Source organism: Rhinolophus sinicus, chromosome 14 (assembly GCF_057876585.1).
Source record: "Rhinolophus sinicus isolate RSI-liver-muscle chromosome 14, RSI-T2T, whole genome shotgun sequence".
Taxonomy (NCBI): domain Eukaryota; kingdom Metazoa; phylum Chordata; class Mammalia; order Chiroptera; family Rhinolophidae; genus Rhinolophus; species Rhinolophus sinicus.
Window position 1 is genome coordinate 5294497 of NC_142514.1, and position 23687 is coordinate 5318183.

General features: G+C 49.5%; 2 long non-coding RNA genes across 2 annotated transcripts in view; one reads left to right on the forward strand and one right to left on the reverse strand.

The window, feature by feature from the left end:
- Positions 1–23687, forward strand: part of LOC109455265 (uncharacterized) — a 142120-nt gene that overhangs the window by 112013 nt on the left and 6420 nt on the right. Inside the window, exons 8-14 of the long non-coding RNA XR_016018525.1 lie at positions 1893–4867; positions 9222–10815; positions 11936–12002; positions 12695–12786; positions 13475–14438; positions 17423–19801; positions 21024–21922. This is a non-coding gene — a long non-coding RNA (uncharacterized LOC109455265). The remainder of the gene's footprint in view (positions 1–1892; positions 4868–9221; positions 10816–11935; positions 12003–12694; positions 12787–13474; positions 14439–17422; positions 19802–21023; positions 21923–23687) is intronic.
- LOC148755308 (uncharacterized) lies at positions 7545–8400 on the reverse strand. The gene is made up of 2 exons (XR_016018526.1): positions 8279–8400; positions 7545–8144 (listed from the first exon to the last, which is right to left on the reverse strand). It is a non-coding gene; the product is annotated as an uncharacterized LOC148755308 (long non-coding RNA).

The following is a 23687-nucleotide window of genomic DNA, read 5'->3' on the forward strand; positions in this document are numbered from 1 at the left end:
TCTGGCATCCCCACCCAGGCCAGCCTCCTGCACTGAGTCAGTGCCCCTTGTTAATTCAGGAGGGAGTTATGACCATGTGGGTTGGAGAGGAAGGGCGGAGGCCAGACCCTCTGGACGCATCTACGTGCAGGGAGGGGGGAGGGGGCCTCAGCGAGGGCACAGCAAGAAGTGTCCAGAGCAGCAGCTGCTGTGCTCCGGAGGCTCGAGGGGGTCAGCTCCTGGGGTCAGTCCCAGGAGTCACTCAGTGGGGCCCGGGAGACAAGGCCACACTGGCTGTCAGGAGGCTGTTGCCTGATTTCAAGGGATGAAGGACTGACGGGCAGTGAGGAGATGGCCATTGGCAGTAGTTACTATTTAAAACACGGGAAACACAAACTGTCTCAAACACAATTCCTCCTTTCTGAGCCGTGAAGAACCCAGGCCATCTGCCCCTGTCCAGTCACTAGCCCTAACCTCTCACCTGACTCGGAGGAGCAGGAGGGGGTGAGGTGGCTGCACCCCAGGCCTGGTCCCGTGGGATGTGCTGACATCCCGTGGAACCGTCCCTCCTACAAGTTACAGTCTGGGGAATGTGATGGTCCCTGGGGACCCAGAGACAGCGTAACCCCATGTACTCCTGGGCATCGACAGTCTCAGCTAATTGGACTTGGGGGGATTAAGGAAAAGCCATATCCGTCCTGGGTGTTTGTTTGTTGTGGTTCCGCCCTGGTGAAGGCACGGAAAGTGCACACCATTTCCTTCCAAAACCCTTTGTAGATTTTAGAGGCCTGAGCTCCTTACAGTGCCCACTGGTGTGGGGGAGGCCAGCAGAGGGAGATTAATTGGATTGCTCCTTTGGAGAGGGAGGGGGTTCGCCCAAGGTGACAGAGGGCAATTGGGCAGAAAGTGTCTGTGTGTCCGGGAACTGCAGGGCTTTCAGGGGAGGAATTGGGGGTGCAGAGAGGGCCCCACTGCACACACCACCTTTATTGGGAAGGGTGGGGCTGCACTTGTCCTTGAGAGAGGCATGAGGGTCTCTGAGGTCGAGTCCTTGGAGAGCTTCTAAGAGCTGGGATCCACAGGGCCTTGCGATGCTCAGCCAGAGAAGACGGGGAGACGGAGGCCCTGGCCTCTGAGCACCAAAGACGGGCCCCTCCTTTTTGCTCCGGATTCTGGACACGGAACAACAGTGCCTCGATGGTGACTGGTGTCTACCTTGCCCTGCAGGGGGTTAGGGGACCAGAGCCAGGTTACCTTTGGTTTAGAAAGATGAGCAGGCAGTGCTGTGTGCCACTCACCCCTGCTGGGCCCTGAAGCAACTGGAGGCGTCCACACGTGCGTCCCGTTTTAACTGATTTGTACTTGCAATGTTCAAATCATTTTTTCTAACATTTTAAATGATTTATGATTTCTGTTTTTTTATTATGAAAAATTGCATACACACACACACACACACACACACACGGCTAGGGCCCATCCAACTTTAACAGCTGCCAACTTAGATAATCTTGTTTCAACTAGACTTCTCTATTATTGTTTTTTCAATGTAAACTTTTTAATGAAAACGAATATTTTAGAAAAGTGTACAAATCGTGAGTCAACTTGAACATTTGCATCCTCTTGTATCATTTTGAAGCAACTTAGTCATATTACATCATCTATATATTTCATCCTTATATATGTATTTTTAATTACAGCAAACAGCACATAACTTTCCATTTACCATCATAACAATGTTTAAGTGTCCAGCTCAGCAGTGTTAAGTATAGTCACATTTTTGTGCAACAGACTCCAGACTTCGTTATCTGGCAACAGTGAAACTCTGTTTCAAATCATTTTTAACAAGAGTGGTTGGAGAGCTACCGTGCCAAATCTGTCTAAAAAAAGATGTGTGTGTTCGTCTTCTGTCACAGTGCATACCATGGAAGACAGGGAAGGGACGCATGGTCGCGACTTTACACCTGATACCAAAAAGTCTCCGTGAACAAAAGGTCTGCTGCGTGCCATGGCCTGTCGGGCACCCTCCCTGGACGCACGATGACAGCCGGCTGGACGGCACATATAAAGTGAGCTGAGGTCTTGGCTCTGCAACCCTTGTGACTGCCACCTGTGCACACATGGAGTGACCTTTCACGTGTTCTCATGGTGGCCCCATAGCACGCCAAGATCTGGTAAGAATGGTTCAGAAAGAAGTGGTTTTATGTTTTTCTGACGGACGCAGTGAAGAGCTAAGAACTTTTGCTGGGTGAAGGGCTGTGGGAACGGCTGCTGTGAGGGGAACGGTAGTTCCTCAACCTGATTCTATCATTATTATTTACATTCTGTGTTCTCTCTTTCAAGAATATTTTTTTGACATTTGCCTCCTGGCAGAGCTGGGACGAATGAGTGGGAGTCGCAGGAGGTGGGTTTGGCTGAACACAAGGGAAGAATGTTCTTAGTCAGAGCCGTCCAAAAACGGAAGGGCCTGACTCACAAGACAGTGTGTCCCCAGCCTGGGTAAGGCCTGGTGAGGTCCCTTCAGGGGAGCGCCACTCAGTGCTGTGAAGATGAGTGCACAGATCATTTTGGAGCACCTACTATGTGCCAGGCAGTGTTCTAAGCACTTTTACATGGACTAACCCATGTCATCTTCAAACAGCCCTATGAGATGGGTACTCTTATGGCCTGCTATTTCCTTCATTTTACAGATGAGGAAACTGAGCCACACTGAGGCTTAGAGAGCCTCCCCGTAAGGGAGGGAGGCGGGGCTAACAGCGGGTGGTGGGACACCCCTGCTGGTCACCCCTGTGTCCTATGATGTTGATCTGATCGTCAGGTGTCCAGGGGTCCCAGGCCCTGCTCGGTGAGCAGCTGTCGTTGCTAAAAGCAGTTACAGGCAGATGACTCTGCATAAAACGTTCAGCTGGACATGAGGAGGGCTGCTAGATTCCAGTCAGGGCGCCCCAGTCAGAGTAGCCGGCTGGGCTTGCTTCAGGGCAGGGGGCCAGTGAAATGTCCCAGCCCCTGGCACTGGCATCCAGCTCGCTCTGCCCACCCTGTGCCCGAGTCTGAGCTGGCTTCATGCCTTGTTCCTTCAAGCTCATCCTCCAGTTTCAGGAACCCACCCAGACTTTCCCCGAGGCGAGCCCTTGCCTTGGTCCTCTGCCCAGGACACAGTTTCTCTGACAATGGCGGAGGGGGAGCGGCGAGGTGAGCCTTGGAATGTGGGCTGGATGCCTGGATCGCCCACCCCCGGGAGACGTTCCTCATACTTCTCATCTACACTTTCCACGGCCATTTGGAATGCGATGCTCATTTCCAACGACTGGTCACGATCACAGCGTGCCAGCTCGCGAAATCGCGGACACATGGCAGGACGCTGCAGACGCTGCTGGCTTCCCGCCTCCTCCCGCCACAGCCCGAGGGGCCCGTGGTGAGCGTAGCCCCTTGGCTTTCCGCCCACCAGGGTCCCTGCCACAGAAGACACGTCTCACCACTGTCCGAGGGAGAAAGCTCTTACATGTTAATCTGCCCTGCGGTGGAAACAGTGAGCAGGGCTGTGGCCCCCGGCTGTCGTCAGTTGTGCTAAAGTGATTCCTTCGCATAACGCTCTGAGTTGGAAAACTTGGTGCCACTTAGCTCAAGGACCTGCTCAAGGACGAGAAAGGACTAAAACATCCCTAAAACTCTTTCCAGCTGTGAAATGTTCTGATTCATGACCAAGGGAAAGAGGAAAATGGGTATGGAATGAGATAAAAATACTTTGTGTAGTGGGCCGGGAGAGAGGGCACAGGCCCTTGCCTCCAGAGTCAGCCCCAGGCTACTGAAAGTTCAGGCTCCTGCCCAATCTGTGTTCTGGTTTCCTTGTGCTTTTATGTCACAAAGTCCCCCAAAAGGGGATGTTTACAAATGCCCCCACAGTGGAGTCCGATCTGGGGACTGGTCTAGAGGCTGCTGCTTGACACAGTGTGGGCCTCCCAGGGCCTGGCCGTCTTAAGCATTTCTGTGACCGCTACAAGTAAGGCACCTCACAAGCGTTACCCACGGTGGGCTTTTCCTAGCAGTAATTCTATAAAGTGGGTTAAAAGAATTTTTCTGATTTTGTACATGGGGAAAACTGACGTACTAGAAGGTTTAGTCATTTTTCCAGAATGTGTAAATGGTGGGGGGAAAGTTTCAGTTCTGAGATTAGCTGCATCCTTCCCAGCTAAGCAAGCCTTGAATCTCCATCAATCACAGCTTTGAAGAAGAGAGAGTCGCTTCTTGCTCTCCACCAAATATTTGCCCCAAATTGCTGCACCTGCTGTAAAATTAGAGATTTGTGAGGCTTGAAATTGAAGGCTCTGTCTTCTCTCTTTCTTTCAAGACACCTTGGACCTGCAGCCAAACCTTCATTCAGAATAAAGCAGGAAATCCTTTATTGCTAATTCCACTGCCTTGGGAAATCATTTGGGCCAGAAGGAAAAACAGTGTGTGTGTGTTTAACCATTTTAAGCATCTGTCATTGTGACACAATCTTTATAGCCTTTTGTGAACTTTCCTGACGATTATCTCCCCCCCATGTTCTTTCCCCACAGCTGTCTGGCCCTTTTCCTGGGCCAGCCTGATCATCTGAAATAACAGGATTTCTGAAATCCCAACAATTCTCTATCCCAAATGATGGTTTTGCTCCATGGGGCCCAGTGAGTTTTTTTTAGAATGTTGGGCTCTGGCATGTCACAAAGGAAAGAACTGTAATGCTCTTATAATGAAGGATAATTTATCAAATTGGAAAGACACCAGATGGAAACACTGCCATCCTCCATTTCCTCAAAACCTCTTTCCAAATATTCAAATAAAAACAGTCTTCAAGGGAGGAAATCATTGTCATCCTGTGGAAATCGCACAAGCAAGCATTGCAGGTCTCCAGGTATCGGCTAACTCTCCCAAATTTTAAAACTTAGTGATATGTTAATAAGTAGCATTTCTTTGGCTCTGTTCCACTTTAGAGAAAAGTCTAAGTAATTTTAGGGAATTTTGAATATGAGTCTCCTTCTCATGGGTGGAAAATTGTCTGTCTCAGATTTGGGGAGAGAAAAAGGTCTTGCGTCGGTTTGGATGGGCCAAGGGACTTGTTTCCAGGCCAGGAAAGGTTTGCCAGGATGCGATTGCCTGGATCTCAGTGTTTGAAGAATTCCTCGCTGGGGATTTTGACAGTATCCAGGACGTGGGCAGGGTGGCTATCTTCTCTCCTGGGTGACTTTGGACTTACGTGATGATCTGGAAGGGGAGACTTCAGCCACCAATCTGGAACTTTCTCATACCTTTCCTAAACGTAGTTCCGTGGTCTTTTGGAGAAAATACCAACAGTGTAGGTTCCAGTGAGCACACACCTCATGCAGCTCTCTACCTGTCGTCCATGGGGGGCCCTGGGGTCAACACGACCTTAGCTAATTTAAGATATGATGCTAACTTAAGCCTCATGTTTTCAATCCATCTCCCTATAATAACGTTTTTGAAAGAGAGCGAAAATTACAGAGCATCGTCATGGAGAGGGTTTCAGTAGTTTTGTGTATTCCTGACTTATACATTGCCTCCCTTGGCCAACGGCAGAAGGAATGTTTAGTGACCTCTCCTTTCACTGTCCACCAAGCCCAGGATCTGAGGTGCTGTGAAATTTCTCATACAATTAGTCTGGATCACGAAATGGCACTTTGCACATAGATCCCTTTCCACTGTTTTCCACCACAAGAATTATAACATTTTTGTCCAGGAAACTGGAGGATCCTGTGTTATCTATCTCAGTGGGTTTTCACAAGCAGAAAACGGGCCTTATCATGTGCTCAGAATCGTAAGATACAAACGATCTGGAGAATCATGTTGCCTAACCTCTTCTCACAGTGAGGAAATCATGCTTGGAGCAGGTGACATTAGCCTGGGGCAATGGTGGCCAAGCCCACAGGATGACGAAAACCCCAGCAAATGGGCCAAGAGGGCTCATTCTACCACCCACATGGCCTCTGGGTGACTGGGGGCCTCTTGTCCTGCTTTGCAACACACAAAACTCTAAAATGCAAGAACCGGAACGCGTTAGCCTGGCTCCCTTCTCTAGATGACACTCTGGGGTGAGTCAGGGTCCTGTGTGTCTGCACCGCCACTCGCCCGGAAAGCAGGGCCTAGAAGGAGGTAAGCAGCCAGTGGGGACCTCTCAGGTAGCCCCCAGGTGACAGAGGCTCAGGTCAGCCAGGGATGCAAACTTGAGTGTCAGCCTTTCTCACCTGCAGCCTTTGGCTACAGCCTTTTCTGAAGGGTCGCCAGCTCCTGGGTGTAACGACCCTGATGATGGAAGACCTTGATTTGGTGTCTGAAAGAATTCTCAGGTTAGAAGGTGAGTGCTGCAGTTTCTTAAAGCTGATTTCACCCTCAGAAGGAGAATTCTTCTGAGACATGTGGAAAAGGGGCTGCAAACTGCCCCTTCCCAGTGCATCCGGAGCCTTCATTTGGGAAACGTTTCAGGCGGCATCTTCTGATGGCACAGACCTTCCTTTCTGTGTCTTCTGAGTCTCCACTGGACTCTGACCCCCTGTTCTTTGCTGGGCTCTGTTAACACTCGGTCCTGGTGGAGCCGTGGGATTTAACCCACAGAGACCCCATGGGGCAAGACGCAGGGCCATGAATCCCTAAGGTGGTGAGCCCCACATCTGAAAGCACCACCTGGTAACAAACGTTCTCTGGGTGGGAACCTTGGCATTTATTCATCCATCGAGCATCGTGATGTAAAGTCCCAGGCACTTTACGAAAATAGGGAGTCCTTCTGTCCTGATCACAACCATATGAGGCGAGTGCTGTGTGGAGAGTGAAACCCAGAGAGGTTAACTAATGAGCCACGGCCAGGAAATGGGGAGGGGGAGCTGGTCCCTGTCTGCCCAGCTCCGGAGCCTCTGGCCTCCACTCCACTGCCTCCTATGAGATGGGCGATGCAGGGAGAGCTGTCTCCTTATCAGTTTGCCACATGGACAAAAAAGCATTGAGTCAGAGCAGAGCAGTTTCAGTGATGAGTTCGGGAGACACTGAGATACTGGCTGCAGGGCGGGGGTGGGGTGGGGAGGCTGTGACGCCCACCTGCCTCCTTCCAGGCTTCTCATCACGAACTAAGTTGTGTTTGGGGAGAATCTCAGGGATTCTTCAGAGCTGGCAGTGCATTCCTTTGCCTTTGGAGGACGTGAGGTTCTCATTAGCAACCTTGGGAAACCTGAGTTTTCTCTCTACCAAGTGAGTAAATATGTGTTTGGAAATAAAAGCTGGGGCATGTCCACATGTCAGCGTTGCTTTGGGCTATTGGCCTTGGAACAGCGACCACTTACGACAGGTTGGCAGGACGGGAGCCTCTGCTAGGATGGGGTGCATGGAGACTGTGGGTGAGAGGACACCTCTGAAAAGCCCAGGGCCTCTGCAGTGCAGGCTGGGGCTGGGGCCTGGCGCCCGGATTTCGGTGAAAAGGAGCAGGTGGCAGTTCTCTGGAGCGTCATGAAACCCCTGCAAAGCATGAGCTTCGTTTGCAGGGACGATTGCCAAAGTCTTGCCCTTGAAATAATTCTCCAGGTCTCTCTACCAGAAAAAAGATTTAATTTGGAGAATAAGGAGGAGAGAGAGAGAATATGAAGACTGGGCAGGAATAGCCAGGTTAGAATAAAGCTCCAAGGATTCTGAAGAGAGGAATTTTACTCTAGGAGCCTGTTGGAAGGACAGAGCCCCCCTGGCCCCACCTTCCGCAAAGCAAAGACTCAAAACCACAGCTGAACTTGAAGGGTTGGTCTGGCACATCTGGGCCGCTAAGCCTTCACATGGATGCAGCATGGCCCTCAGGACCCCTTAGTTCCAGCTTTGAGAAAACTGTGCTGTGTTTACTTGGATCATGTCCACACCCCGGTGCCATGGCAGCCCCCAGACGGGGGACACGCTTTCCGCCCACCTGTGCTCGTTAGCAGTGCTTGCTTAGGTTCAGCAGTGGAGGTGTTGAAAGCTGGGAGAAGACTGAGTCATCCGCCTTCTTCTCAACCTCAACTTATTTCTGGGAATGTGGAGAACACCCCAGCAACGTGACATTCCTTAGCTTGTAGTCGTAAGGCAACTCCCCACTTCCTTTCTAGTCATGTTGCATCATCTTTCTGAACAGGATGGAACAGAGTGACTTGAAACTTACATGCCTTTAGGAGAGAAAGGGGGAGAATGTGTGAGAGCCCCACCCCACCCTGCATAGGGCAGCCCGTTATCCTGCCCAGAGGGAGGGTGGGCAGGCGCTCTCGGCCGCCTTCTCTTGCTGGGGATAAGAAGGACATACGTTATGCATTTTCTGTGCTCATGTCATCATCATGGAAAAAAAGTTACAGTAGGATCAAGATGTCTCCTGTCACAGCACATGATCGCCAGGCGTCTGGATCCATCGGTGCAGGTGAGGGGTCCTGCAGTCTTTGAAATTCTCTGCCCTCATCGTGTCACAATAAGTCATGCAAAAGGTGAATGATCTCTGTCAAACCTTTGGCCTGTGGGTAAACTTCTGTACATCGAAATCCCAGAAGAATGTTATTGATTAACACAGCTAACAAACAAACATTGAGGGTTTGTGGAGGGGAGCTGGGGTGGGGGGGGGGACAGGTGAGTGCAGAAATGAACACAGAGGGAACCTGCTGTCAAGGGAACAGTGTCATGGTGGACACTATACCCTCCACGCCCTGCAGTGCAGGGTGAGCCAAGCGTGGGGCTCAGGGAGGGGAGTGGGATGCCACGAGGAAAGAATTTGGGAAGACCAGCCCCAGAGGGATGTTTGAGCTGGGCTGAGAGGAGGCTGGGATTCTGGGAAATGCTGTCCGTCCGGTGGTGGGACCAGCACAAAGAGGGGTGTGAAAGTACAGGGAACACATAGACAGGAGGCTGACGCAGAGTCGGGGAGAGGCAGAAGTCAGGGCGGGTGGGGTGTGGGCGGAGGAGTGACCAGGCTGGAAACGTGCTAGGACAGTTCGGACTTTAGTTTGGAGGTGGTTTGAGCCATTGAGAGTCTTGATGGAGTGACAAGCTCCAGACGTGCTATGGCGGCACACTGAAATTTGGCCTGGGAAAGGCTGAAGGTAGGGACCAGTTAGGAGGCCGTGTCAGTACGGGGGCGGGGCTTGAACCACAGCAAAGGGAACAAGGATGGTACTGATACGCATTGCAGCTTCCCCTTGGAGAGCTGCCCTTGGGATGGGCATGGCGCGAAGCACTTACGGGAGCTCTCTGTTTTACAGTCAGAGCCCTAAGTGGCAGGTCTGCGATCACCCCATCTTACAGATGAAGTTGCTGAGGCTCACAGAAGGGAGGAACCTGCCCACGGCGACGCAGTACATAAGGAGCAGGGCTGGGATTTCAGCAGAGGCCCCTGTGACTCCAGCCACGGTCTGCACAGTGGACAAACAGAAGTGCTTGAAACCCAGTTAACTGTGGGAGGGGGAGGGACACGTTCTGGGTGCTAGTGCCTGGGCACCGCAGAGGACAGATGACAGTGTCTAAGACGGGGACAGGCAGGTGGGGAGGAGGAACTTGTAACTACTTTAGGTTGGTTGGGACCAAATGAATACTTGACACCAGCCAAGTGCTGTGGGCGGCATTAATAGTCTGTGACTGGAGCTACAGGCCCAAGGTTCGTGTAAAAGACCAGCTAGAAGTGTCGACTGGGTGCAGAGGGAAGGTGTTTGTAGATATCACTGGCCTGAGAAGGCAGGGTGCAAACAGCCTTCCCTGGCTGGAAAGGTCGTCATGTGTCAGGCAATGGGCTGCTTGCCCAGCGTTCTTAGGACAACCTGTGACATGTTACTATTGCCATCGTTTGTTTGTAGGTGAGAAAACAAGAGCTTGGGGACATTAAGTAACTTGCTTAAGGTCTCACATCTAGGAAAGCTGGGACTCCCGAGCGCATCCACAATCAACAGATATGGGGAGAATTCACCCGAGAGGCTATAAAGCTGCAAACTGGAGTTGTAGGCTCGCCCCACTTCCTTTATTTGCTTGCTTATCTGCATTCTGTCTGTAGTGAATATGCACTGTTGTGTTTTTTTTTTTGTAATAGGACAAAAATGTTTTAATAAAGCAAAAAGATGGAATGTAAATTGGTAGACTTTTGGAAGACAGTTTGCCATCCTCCATCAAAAGCTGAAAATCTCGCATATTCTTGGACCCAGCAATTCCATTTTTAGAAGATAATCACACAACCAGGCAGAGACGTATGTGTAAAGACATCAAAGGCAGACCTCTGGGAATACCCTACATGTCCAATAATAAGGGATTGAGATACATTTTGACTCAGTCTTATAGTTGAATTCAATACCAAGTAGCATTCAAAAGGCACACACAGATTTACATGGGGATGTAAAGATTGTTTATGAGCTATTCATACCCAAGGAAAAATACACTATAAAACATTATCCACCAATTGGTTTCATTTGGGTAAAAAATGCATTTATATGAATACATTCATTAAATAATTCAGCTTTTTAGAGAAGTAACTGCAAATAATTGAGACCCATGTTCGTAGGAAGAGGCCACAGAGTGTGTGTGACGGGGAGGAAACCCAACCGGGTGAGCAAGTGGCTCTTGAAGGATTAGGAGGGTTGGAAGGATATACACAAAAACGCTTTGTGACTTTAATTTCTCCTTTTAACTATCTGTCTTTTCTAGGTTTTTTTCCTACAGTAAAAACGGACTTCTTGGGAAGAGATATTTACTTTTAAATAATTTTTAAAATAGAAAGGCAAGAAACAGATGCCGGAGTAAGAAAAGGTGAAGATGGCGTGAGTTCCAGAAGTCATGGAGGACAGACCTCCCAGAAGCAGTCAGCAGTAGCAGGTGCCTCTGAAAGACCCGGCAAGTTATAGACCAACAGGGACCTCACGTGTCTTATGGGAAACGTTGATTTATTGTTACTTATCTCTAGCCACTTTCCTCTCGGTCCAGACCACGTTTTCCATTCCTTGGGTAGTTTAGACTTAGCGTCAGAACGGCCTACTCCCTCCACCCCTTCACTCCAGCCCCCAAACAGACAGGCAGACACCAGACCCGTTCACCTGGGTTCTCCATGTTCTATGGTCGCACCACCAAACACTCGAAGCTGAGGGTCATTTAGATGCACATTTAAATGATCCTTTACACATCCCTTTGACTAAGCTCTCTTTCTCGCTAACCTCAGGCTACAGCCTGGTCAGGCCTGCCTCCTCTCTCACCTGGACCAACTCACCACCAGCTCGGTGATGGTCCTCCTTCCCCATCCTCCTCACTTTCACGGATTCCAGATGCTGCAGGACCATTTGACCCACACATAGCACGCTGCTCCCACTCTCTCCAGAATAAAGTCTCACTTCTTTAAAATATTGCAAATAGTGACGCAATAAGCATTGTGTTCATACAACTGGGTTTTTTTTCCATTCAAAGTATTTCCTTGGGATAAATTCTCAGGATTGAAGGGCTTGTATCAACACTTCCACACTCCTGAAATTGAGCCCTTTGCCCCCGCATTCGTCTCCAACATAAATGTTTTTAGGGTTTGTAGAAAAAAAATTCTTAATTTTTGTGCCCTGACTCTGCCTCTATTTTTTTTCCTCTCTTTTACATCAGGTCCAAGTTACCTTTTTATTGAGAAAAATTATTTTAATTTTAAAGCATTGTCTTTAAGCACCTTCTTCCTTCCAGTTTTTTGTTTTTTGATTTTGCGTTTCAATTTCAGGTTATAGAAACCTTTTTCTGTAAATGGCAGGCATTTCACAATTTTTGCAATATGGCGATTTCTCCCCAGTGAATTATTTTAAAAAGCTGGTCAGGGATGAGTGGGAGGTTGGGCTTACTTGCTTCTAGATGCTCCAAGTTATAGTAAAAATTATATAAATAAAAATTAAGCGTGGTGGGACATCTGCATTCTAGTGGATAACTCACTCACTAACTTAATGAGCTGTTTTCTTTTTTTTTAATAAAGAAAAATTTCATAGGCAAGGTCCCTGGATCTGGAGATACAGAAGAACTCGTTTGAATTGACTTAGCAGGTTTGACAAACTTTTGGCTGCCCTGGAATTTTCACCAGGATAAAACGATAGCTGAATAAGTGACGGACCTTCTCCTAGCCTCTGGATTTAATCCTATCCCAGAATGTCAGAACCAAGTGTGCTGACAAATGCTAGGCTGATTTTATTTGATCTTTACTGGGCTAATGGAGAGCTTTCAGCAGAACTTGGGTCATTAATATAAACTGTTGACTTTAAATAAAACTTACTATCTCTAGATTAAATACGCATTTTCAGTGACATAGCTTTTCCTTAAACCAGGGATAGTCTGGGAAAGGCTGTTTCAAAAATGCCTTTATCAAATGCTCTGGGCTCTCCAAGCCTCTGACCTGCTTTCTCATCGTCACCGATGATAAAGGAATGCCTCTGGCATCCGCTAGCTACAAACCAACCAAGCCACCCACACTTGTCCCCATCCTACCTTCCTCGCTATCTGCTCAATAAAAATTCCTGGAAGGAACTCTGACCCTCCTGCCTCAGAGCCTTTGCATATGCTGTTGACTCTGCTCACGTGTTTCCGCCCCACCCCGCCCCACCTCTGCTTTCCTCAGTCCTTCCTCACAGCTTGCTTTGACTGCTCTTGGAGGGTCCAAGCCCATCTTGTGTGTCCTCCTGGCTTTGTGTACCTGTCACAGGTGTCTTTTTAGATTTATTTGTGCCTTTATGTGTTGCAGTGGGACTGAGGCTAGTGAACACACGGCCAATGTCTCCATTGTCTCCAGGGATACTTGCTATCGAACCATGACTATGATCTGCAAAGTCAAAGGTGAGATGCCGCCTCAGAGCACCTGGCAGGTGGGAGATCACACTGACCCCTGAAAAGGTCCTGTGCTGCCATCGCTGTATTCTAGGGGATGTAATAAATAAGTATTAATACCACAGAAAAGGCGATGGTAGCTAACTAGAGAGAAGTATTTTCAGCGAGGCCTGTGGTCCACCTACGAAACACAGGTCCACACCTCTCGTCTCTGCTGCCTTCCTCCTGTCAAAGCCTCCATCAGCTCTCCGATGGACCTCTTGAAAAATCTTCCCATCGTGTGCCTCATTCCCACTCCGGCTCTACAAAATCTACCTTCTCCATAGCAGCTGGGATAATTGTCTAACAATCTAGATAGAATTGCATCACGGCCCTGCTCACAGCTGGTGTGACTTACTGTCCCGTTAGAACAGGTCCCAGTCCCTGGTCAGTGCGCCCTGGTTCTCACCCGCTCTGCTCTGGCCACCCTGGCTGCTTTGGGGACCTCAGAAGCTTGTTTTTTCTACTGGGAAAGCTCTCTATGGTTGTTCCGTCTCCCATCCAAGTCTCCATTTAATTGTCACTCCTTGGAGAGACCTTCCTTGGGCCTCAGACACTTAGTTTTCGTCTCGTCCTATTTGTGCTTCTTCCTGGTTCTTAACTCTTGTCTGAGTCGTTTCTTTTCTAGTTGATGTGTTTGCTCGTCTTTTCCCCCCAGGGTGCTCATTCCTGAGAAGTAGGTGACTGAGTGTCAGCAGCTGGAGCGTGCCTGGGACCCGGAAGCCTTAGCACAGATGTGGCGACTGGAAGAAGACACACTCTGAATTATCACCAGTGACAAGCAGTGTGACTGCGGTGGAGGAGAAACGCAGCGTGTTAGGATTGCGAGGGTCCATCTAATCCGTGCAGCATCCCTGAGGGGGCATCCAGACTCGGCCTGACCTCTTGCAGGGACCGAGAGCTAATTATCGCTCAGGGGACACAGAGGGAATAGACAGACGTAGACAGTGAGGTGACATTATGTAATTCTCACGAGCTGATTTAATAATCCCTCTCTGATTCACCACTAAGCATAACATTTATTATTATTAAGCACATACTCTGGGCGTGGCAGACATGCTAAAACCAACCTGAGCTTGTGCCCCGAGAGAGGACTTCACATGCCCTGGGAGGTCGCGGCACTGAGCCCTGTCCCAGCTGTCTCGGTGTTGGTAAATACAGTGAAAATTCAAAGGGTGATGCTGGAAAATGGCCATGATAAAGCCCGGCACCTAGTAAGTGCCCAGTAAATCTTTGTTTCACTTTTCTTGCAGAGAGAACAGCAATTATTTCTACCAGGGCAGGCAACTGTGGGTGGTGGACACAGGACCACCTTGCTAGAAACAACATTTCCCAGCCTCCTTTGCAGCTGGTGGGCTGTTTGACCAAGTTCTGGTTCGTGTGCGCTCCAGTCAGGAGTGCAACTTCCTGGCAGGGCCTCAAAACACTGGGCATGCACCCCCTCCCCATTCCCCATCTCTGGGCTGACAGGCTTGGCAGGGACTTAGTTTCAACCACAGCGAGGAGATCAGTGTCCTGGAACATGACAGAAATGAAAACGGGTGCAATCGGGGAGCAGCACCTCCTCGCCAGCCCACCCTCCTGGCTGTTACGGGAAAGGAGGCGGGAAACATCTCTCACAGGTAAGCCGTTGCATTTGGGGGTGGGGGGGGGGGGTCTCTTTGTTATAGGAACATTGCCTTTACCTCACTCTCACAGAATTGGGGAAGACTTTGTCCAAGGTGCTGATGTTTGAATTGGACATTGAAGGATAAATAGGAATTTGTCAATGGAGGGGTGAGGTGGGTGCAAAGTCCAGAAAGAGGGAACTGTGTTGTATGCAAAAGTCTGGAGGCAAGGAAGCCTGGGCTGATTCTAGCCTGCTGTGCCCCCATGAAAACCTGTTTGTTACATGCAGATTCCCGGGGCTCCCTCCACCCCAACCCCAATACCACCACTCAGACCCTCTGAATCAGCATCTGCAGGGGACGGGCCAAAGAATTTGTTTTCACCCAGTGCCCGGGTCATTCTGACCAGCAAGTTTGGGAAGTGCTGAGCTTGGCACACAGGCTGCAAGGGATGCACTGGGGACTGAGTTAGGAAAGCTGGATTGAGCCAAAAGTCAATGGCCTTGGATCCCACAAGAAACTTGAACTTTAACACACAGTCTACTTCTCTTCTTTTGGGGGAGAAGTCACACATCCTTTTTAAAAATTGATGAAATGTGTAACCCTTTTCCCAGAAAAATGCTCCTTCTTCCCCTGACATTGGAATATTTTTTCAGGTACCCAAGAATCCACTCTTTGACACCAGTGGAAGAAACTTGGGGGTCGTGATTTCAATCTAGACAGGGACCTGATCACAGCAAAGAGCAGTGTGGTAACCAGTGTCTAATAATTAAATCTGTGAGACAATTAACAGGAGAAAACAACCAAATGTAACTACATACGTACGCGTGGGAACCCCACATACATGAGAGAGTCAGAGATCCCACATACACAAGAGATTCAAAGACAGAAAGTTGACACGAGGTACACCTGACATTCTGAGGTAAGGATTGGCTCAGGGCTGCAGAGGAGAGGAAGGTCATTGCAGGATGAAGAAGAGCAGACATTCAGCAATTAGAGGTTTGCTCAGCCATATGGATACATCAAAATAGACGTTATTTCTGGTGATAACTCGTATTGCAGGCAAGGCCCCTCATCTAAGTTCTTTAAGGGAGAGGTCAGTTTCTCGTGAGACCATAGGGTCTCAATTGCCTTTAGCTTAAAATAATTCACATGCCAACGTGGCACATTTTGGGGAGGCCTGTTCTGAACCCCTCCATGGGCAAGGCCCTCCAGGGGGAAAGGCCAGCTAATAGGCAAGTGAGGATGGAGGTCGGACCCAGGGGGCCCTCACAGGAATGGAGGAGGTAGATGAAAGAGCGTCAGAACAAAGGAAGCCAGGATGTGTGACCAGTAACTGGGCAAGAGTCTGGAAGGGGCAGAATTCAATGATGAGAGAGGTTTCCCACTTGGAGGCCAGCTTGGGAGGGTGCAAGGACAGTGCCTCCAGTTCTTTGACATGTCCCCTTGACAATAATGAGTGGAAGGAGTCAGGTAGTGATTCCCAGAAAACTGTGGACATTCAGGTACAAGTTTCGAAGGGGCCCAAGATGGAGCTGCCGTACTCATTGAGTGCGGTGATTGACAGATAATGAGTGGGAGTCATGGTCTCCTCCAGAGAGAGGCTGTAAAGTGCAGGCGAAGGCAAGGCCCTGGAGAGACCCACCTCTGACGGGAGGCAGGAGAGCAGCCCACAAAAAGGGAGCATAAGAGGAGAGGGCGACAGAGAGACCACGGGTCCGAAAGTCAGACAAGCTACCCTGCAAGGCCTCTGGACCGTGCAGCTCAGGGGTCACTGGACAGCCTTCAAAGAGCCTTTCTTTTGCTGACTGTGCCATGACACAGCCACGTATTTAGAGATAAGGATACATGATGTCTGCAATTTACTTGCAGGGGAAAAAAAAATATTATATTTACAGAGGGGGCCAAAAAAATGTATACACATTTTAAGAAAGGAAAACGGTATCAAAATTGTAATGCTCAGTATATACCGATAACAAAAGGTGAATACAAGGCCCATTTGACTTCTGCAATGACAAGAGGTGCTCAAAGTGGTTACCATCAGCGTCCAGACACTTCTGATGACGGCGAACTATTGCTTGAGCCACGCTGACCAAAGTGTCCACTTGTATACATTTTTTTGGCCACCGGTATAATATATATAATACGTATATGTAACAACATACAGAACACACAGAAACACAAATATATACTTATACCCATGAACATACGTATTTAAATAGATCGATAAAGCGAATGTGGTAAAACGTTCACAAGTGGAGAACCTGGGCGAATGCTGCAGGGAGTTCTTCCTACTACACTTGCACCATCTTTAAGTTTGAAATGATATAAACATAAAAATCCCCTTGTTTAGAAAGGACACTGGGAGGTGAGTGCAGGATGTGAGGCAGACAGTGGTGGCTCAGCCCGTGCAAACAGCTCTGGGGAGTCAGGCAGGTGAAGGGAAAGGAGGGCGCGGGCCGTTGGAGGGGTGGCTTTTCTTAAGATGAGGCTCAGGAAGGAGGAGTGGGTACTTGAGCATAATTTAGGGCTGAAACAACTGTCCCAGAGGGAGGGTGAGGGGCAAGGGGTGGGGAAAGAGGGGAGGCTGGTAGGCAGATGAGGGGGGCAGGGAGGAGGCCCAACCGGGTTGAAAATGGAGACCCGAGCCCAGGGGTCAGCCTCGGAGCAGAACGGGGCTGGGGCCACTTGCCCCGGCGACAGCGAGCCCGCCCACTCCGTCGGTGGCCCCCGGAAGCGGTTGCCCCTTTAAGGGGCGGGCGGTGAGTCAGGCGGCCGGGGTGGGGGTGCAGCCCGCTGGGGGGCCGCGGGGCGCAGGAAGTGGGCTCCCAGCTCGGCAAATCCTTCCCCCTGAGCTGGCGGCACCTCGGTGATCAAAGTGATTTTTACGCGTTTAGAATTTTTCAAGTGAGCACTTGTGCGGTGGCACCTCGTCCTTGTCGCGCGTGTGCCGTGAAGAAATTTACCCGCGTATTTATAGCCGGTGTTTATTTTTGCAGAGCTCCCAACTTGAGCTTCGCTAAGTGCTAGTCGGAGCGACTGAGTCCTGGCTGTCCTGCCACAGGACCCAGCACAGGGCCTGGTGGACTTTCCTGCGCTGTCTGTGACCTGGGGGAGCCCCTGTGTGCTGAGAACAGGGACGACCGGAGTTAGGAGCTAAGAGCTGGTCTGTCGGGGACTCACCCCCCCCCCCCAGGCAAACAGCCAGATGGGCCACCCATCCTCCCCGCCACTCCGCGTCCCCTCCAGGTGCAGAATCAGACCGTCTTCCTCCGCCCTCGGCGGTTCCCCTCCGAAGTCAGAGCCATGTCACACTTTTGAGGAAAATGATTTAGCTTTTGATTCACCCTGAAGCTGACACGTCCTCTGGAACTTGTCTCCTCTCCCCTGCGCTCAGTGTGGGGCCCTGGAACCACACTTCACAGAGACAGAGTCGAGTTCCCAAAGTGTCACCGAGTTACCCCAAGTCAGGTGGGATGAGGTCCCGGAGGAGCTGCGCCCTGTCCCCCACCCTGACACGTGGGGCTGTACCCTATGCCAAGGAAAGAGCCGGTTCAGAAACGTAAGAAAGACCAGGTGTGCCGTCCAGGATGAGTTTCAGAGCTGTCACTTGCCCTGTCCTCCTCCTCGTATTAATCACCCTGACTTACAGAAATTTCCCTGGGGTTGCCTGGGGAGGGTGTGGATTTCCAGTCCCGGAAGACATTTCTGGCAAAAGGTCTGCATTTGGACTTGACTGTTCAATGCCTTTACAGAGTGACTGGCTGTTCAGGGCGGAGGAGACTTTCAGGGCAGTCCTTGGGCTCTAGGCCTCTGGGCACCGCTCAGCATCCAGCAAACCCCATCTTGGATCGTTTACTGGCCCCTGGAGCAGCTAGCTGGCCCATTATCTGCCATGAGTCAGGGCCTCTGAATTTATTTTACATTTGTTCTGAAGCAGCCCGGATTTGGCTGAAGTCACCCCCATTCAGCTCTAGACTGTGAAGCCCCACTTGCCCAGCAGTTGTGTTTAAAAGAAAGGATCAGAGTATAATGCCCTTTTGTTCGATTTTGCTTTTACTCTTCCCAGAAAATGGGTCTGTGGGTGGGAGTGGAGGGATTTCAGACCCACAGTCCCAGGCAGAGATTCTGCAGCTCCTGGTGGCTGGTGGGGCTCCACTTCTCCCTGCCATCCCCCCCACACCTGCCCCAGTAGCCCAGGGCCACCCTCCTGGGTGGACCAGCACAGTGCAGGAGAACAGAGAGTTGCGGCAGGAAAGACTAACTGCTGAAATTGGTCTCCTGTGGGGGCCAGGAGAGCTCCTGCTGAGACCACCTCATCCTTGATGCCCTCAGTGACCTTGGCGTGTCACAGCCTCTGCCTGGGAGACGATTTGGGCTGGCAGATTGCTAGCACTAGGTGTGCATGCTTCTCTTCTTAATTTCTACCTTGCAGAAGGAGAATGGCTCCTATTGGGTCAGCTGGGTCCTTCCTGAACGCTTCCTCTCTGTGTGGGCACCTGGCATGTTGGAGAGCAGGCAAACACCCATCTGAAATCTGACTTGAACTTTGGGTTATTTAATACAATACTTTCTTCTCTTGATTTCATTCCTTTATGCTTTTTTAAAGTTATGTATAGAATCATGCTGAAAATTATAGCGCCCCTAAAAACAAAAAGGCAGGAAGTACTTTTAATGTTACAGTAGGTATAACTCTCCGCTTTCACTGGATGGTCTTCTGTGATGTTGGCCTAATTAATTCAATTCCACTTGCTCACCTTTGTGCGGCAGGAGATGGGAAGAGTCGGTTTGGAATGTAACTTTGTAAAGGCATTGGGCTTTTAGAAGGACGTGTTCTAAATAAGCAAGCTCATTCCATTCCTCGACATACAGGAGCATCAGTCTTAGGCTCCCCTGAAACCCATGAATGACTGGATTGCACAAGGTGACCGGACCTGGAGCTGACACTCCCTTATCTTCTGTATTAAACACAATTCCAGAGGGGAAAGCCGGCCTGGGCATTAGCTCTGAAATGAGCTGGCACCTCACCCTGGGGCTGAGTTCCCCAGACTGTGACTGGCCAAGCAGAGGTGTGATGGGATTGGACACCTGGAAGTTTGGGGCACCCGATCCCCTCATTCATGGGTGTTCTAAAACGAAGCTTTTAAGGAAACCTAGAAATAAGATACAGTAATACCTTGGTTTTCGAACGTCTCCATTAACGAACATTTTGGTTTACGAACCCGGAAGTAAATGCTTCGGTTTTCGAACATTTCTCGAGAGTCGAACACGTCACGCAGCTTCCGCCGAATGCAAGATCCTATGGCCAGCTGTCGGCTGTTTTCGAATGTTTCAGAACTTGAACGGTCTTCTGGAACAAATTGCGTTCGAAAACTGAGGTACCATTGTATATTCTTCCTCTTAAATGATTTACTCTGGTCTAAATAATGACAGTCACATCAACCATAATTTATTCTAATCTTACTGGTTTGAAGAATGTCATAATTTACATACACATTGTAAAAAAATGTTTTGCTAAGCAAGAAAGATCAGAGGGAAAACATTTAATTTATGTAAGAAAAAAACATGTTTGTCGTGATTTTAGAAGCTCTCATTTGTATATCAGTCCTTTAAGGTTGGTTTAAATGATTCCCCAAATAAATTGGCCGGTGTCTCTAGAGGGCAAAATTCTATTTTCCTCTACTTTGGTTTTCTGTACAGTTTTGAGGATACTCTAAATTTTGTTTAAAATATTGAAAGGGATGAAAACATGCCACCCCAAAACATGCCACTTTGGCATAAGGATTACTTTGAGGTGGGGGCCATTGAGAAAAAGCAGGCATAGGAAACACATTGTACCCTCCAGCTATCTGCCTAAAAGCAGGGCATGAATATTTCTTGGGAAGATAGCCCCCTTCTCATACCAGTAAGAGAACAGTCTTTGTTCCCAGAGTTGGAGACAGAGCCAGGAAGGGTCCACATAAACAAAACATTGCTAAATAGCCCTTAGCTGCCATTAGTTTCTCCAATATGTTTACCTTCCCACAATTCACCACCTCTAGAAGCCTAATCTCCTTTTCCTTTGTCCTGTCACTTCTCAAAAATTGATGGCCCTTTGTTAAAACGGTATATAAGTCCCCCAAGTTTAATTGCTTCTTTGGATCTTTATTTCTTTTCTATGAAGGCTTTTGTGTGTGTCAGAATATTAACATCAAATAACAAGTATATGCCTCTTCTGTTAATCTGTCTTGTCAGTCTAATTTGCAGGCCTCAGGAGCAGAACCTAAGAGGAAAGAGGAATGTTTTTTCCTCCCTACAATATTGTCTAATTAAATTAAGATGAATGGTTTTATAATTTAGTCTGATCTATAAGGTTTTATTATATGATAAATAATTTTGAGAAAGAAAGATCCCATTTCTCACCATAGCATGGAGCCATTTGAAAAATTCTTTAGAGACATATTCATATCCCCCCCCTCCCCCCCCCGCTACCCCAGCACCCCCAAGAATATCCGTTTCTTCATTCTGGAGACAAACAGGTAAGAGATACTGCAGAGATTCACAAGTTGAAAACAAATGTGAATCCTTTTCTTTCTGGGGGGTTTTTGTCCCATCTGCCAGGTGATTTCCTGCCTGGCTGCTCACACTGGCTGTGCTAATTGGTCATCATTTGCTGATAGAGCCAAGCCTTTATTTCTCATCCCAGGTAGGAGAAAATGTGAAATGGTGCGAAGGAAGTGGCTTAAAGCTTCCCCAGGATAGGGGTGGGAGTAGACAGAGCCTGGGAAATAAACACATTCCAGCTCAGTGCTTGCCAGAGAGTCTCAGCACCACCTGTCACCACTGGGCCCTGTCATCCTGCTGCTCTCCCAACCCCCCCCCCCCCACTGTGGCCATCACGGTGGGTGGTCCTGTACCTGCCTGTGTACCACGCCCAGCTCCGAAGCAGACACGTCATGTGCACCTCACAGCCATGGGGATCAAAATCCCGCTTGGGTGCATTTCTGTGCAGACACCATGATGGCAGCTCCAGGGACAGCCCACGAGCAGGGTGCCTCTCTCTGTCTGAGGGGAGCAACACATGCAAGCTGGTCACCGGGTCCAAAGAAGAGATGAACCAGCTCAGGACCGACCAGTTTGGACTTTGAAGCTGAATATCACAGAGGAGGGAACGTCCCAGGAATCAATGGTCTGGGTTGCTGTGGACAGCGGTGTCACAGGGACAGAACCAGAGGTCAGGAAGTGTCCTGTGATTCACCGGGAACAGTGGACAGGCAGAAATCACACTTGTGGCCCGGAAGTAGGGTTTCACAGAATGAAGCGGGCCGTGCAGGAGCGGGCCCATTCTAAACGGAGAAGCCTGGCCCGAAGGCTGAGGCAGGCGGGTGAAGGGGCACTAATGGTGACAATGAGAGAAGGACAGTCAGCTACCACAGGCCCCCGGCCCAGGGGAATTCCATCCCGTTTCAGACAGAGCGCCCTAACCGGACAGAGAGCAGAGTCTAGCCGTGACATCTGCTGTAAGTAAATCCGCTTCCTTCACCCACCAAAGTTTATCGGGCATCAGCCATTAGCCAGGCACTGGGGTGGGTACTGGGGACACAGTGGTGAGCAAGACAGAGGCCACAGTCCCCTCTCTCCGGGACCTGACCTTGCAATGGCTGGAAGCAAGCAAAAACCAAAACCAAAGTAAATAGACTCATACAATAATTGCAAGTTGACCTAGGTACTCTGAAGACACAAGGGGCTAAGATGGAGAATAGCAGGGGGGGGCCACAAAGGGGAGGGTAATAATCAGAGGAAGACGCATGGAGGATGTAAGATTCACCCTGAGACCTAAAGGAAGAGAAGAAGCCAGTTAAGCAAAGGGGAGAGGACATAGTAGGTGCAAAGGCCCTGGGGCATGAAAGAGTTGGCCCTGTTCAAAGGATGGAAAGAACCAAGCAGCAGCGATACAGGACACACTTGGTGAGAAGGGCAGGGCGTTCAGTGTATGCAGCATGGGTGACGTGATCTTCATGTTTTAAGAAGGCCGTTTTTGCTGCCATGTGGAAACTAGATCGTGGGGGCTTCTGACAAATACTTAACTTACTAACAATTTCATGTCTCAGAGGAGCTACTGCCAGGAACAGCCAACATATGGAGGGGCTGTTAGCCAAGTAGAAATGATAGAAACCCAGAAGTAAGCAACTATGTAACCTTAGGGTGCGTGGTATCCAAGAAGGATGACACAGTTTGGCCTGTTTTCTAATCTTCAGCATGGCAGGTTGCAAAGGACACTGAGGAATGTTATGATTCTAAGACGTGCATCTCTAAAGGGGCGATCAGTTTGAAAAGCTGGAAATTCTAACTGTAATTACAAATGACTTTCTCCCACCGAGGGAACACCGAGCAGTGATTGCACATGTCATTCCACAGGGAAGCTGAGACTTTTAAGGGATAGGTACCTACCAGGAAAGAGAGTTACCTAATGCTGGACAAATACGAGACACTGATAACACTGCTGAGAATCGTCCCAGGAATGCACAGCACAATAGGAAGGGAAATTTAAAAATGATTAGGGAAAGATGCTGGGGCCACTGCAGACAAAGCCTTGGGGAGACGGGTCTCCTCATCTATGTCGTTTCTGTACTTCTGTGTCAAGAGGATCTCTTCAGGCAAAGAGGCAGGAAACCTGCCAGAAGAGGAGGGGACTCTGAAGGCAGGGCTTCCTTTGCTATCGGCACAACTGGCCCCAGAGAGGCACCCAACATTTGTTGAGTGAATGCATGCATGCGTGCCTGTATGAATGAATGAATGAACGGCAATGAGGGTATTAGAGTGCTGCTATGCTAAAGATACGTGCGAACTATCCAGGCCGGGGGACCATAGACTCTCCCAGAAGAGGACTTGGCCCTTTTCCTTGGCGTCCCAACATCTATCAGCTGCCTCTGCATGGGAGGCAGCCCTCACCCTCCGGCACAGACACATGAAGGGATGGGACTTCTCCCTTCCTGGCAGCTAGGCCACGGGTCTGAGGCCTGGACTGGCACGTGTGAAGCAGGGACTGCTGAGAGGTTTTGCCAGTGGAGATGGGGCGGGCAGCAGCATCACGACCACCCAGGATCCGTGGGCGAGCATGGCAGGGGTTCTGTCTCCTGCCTCCCCAGCGGTATTGTCTTCCTTTCTTTAAAACTTTTTATTCTGCAATAAGTACAGATGCACAGCAAGGGACAGATTGTAGAGAGGTCCTGGGACCCTTCGCTGAGGTTACGCTACACGTCGCCACAGAATGATACCCGGACC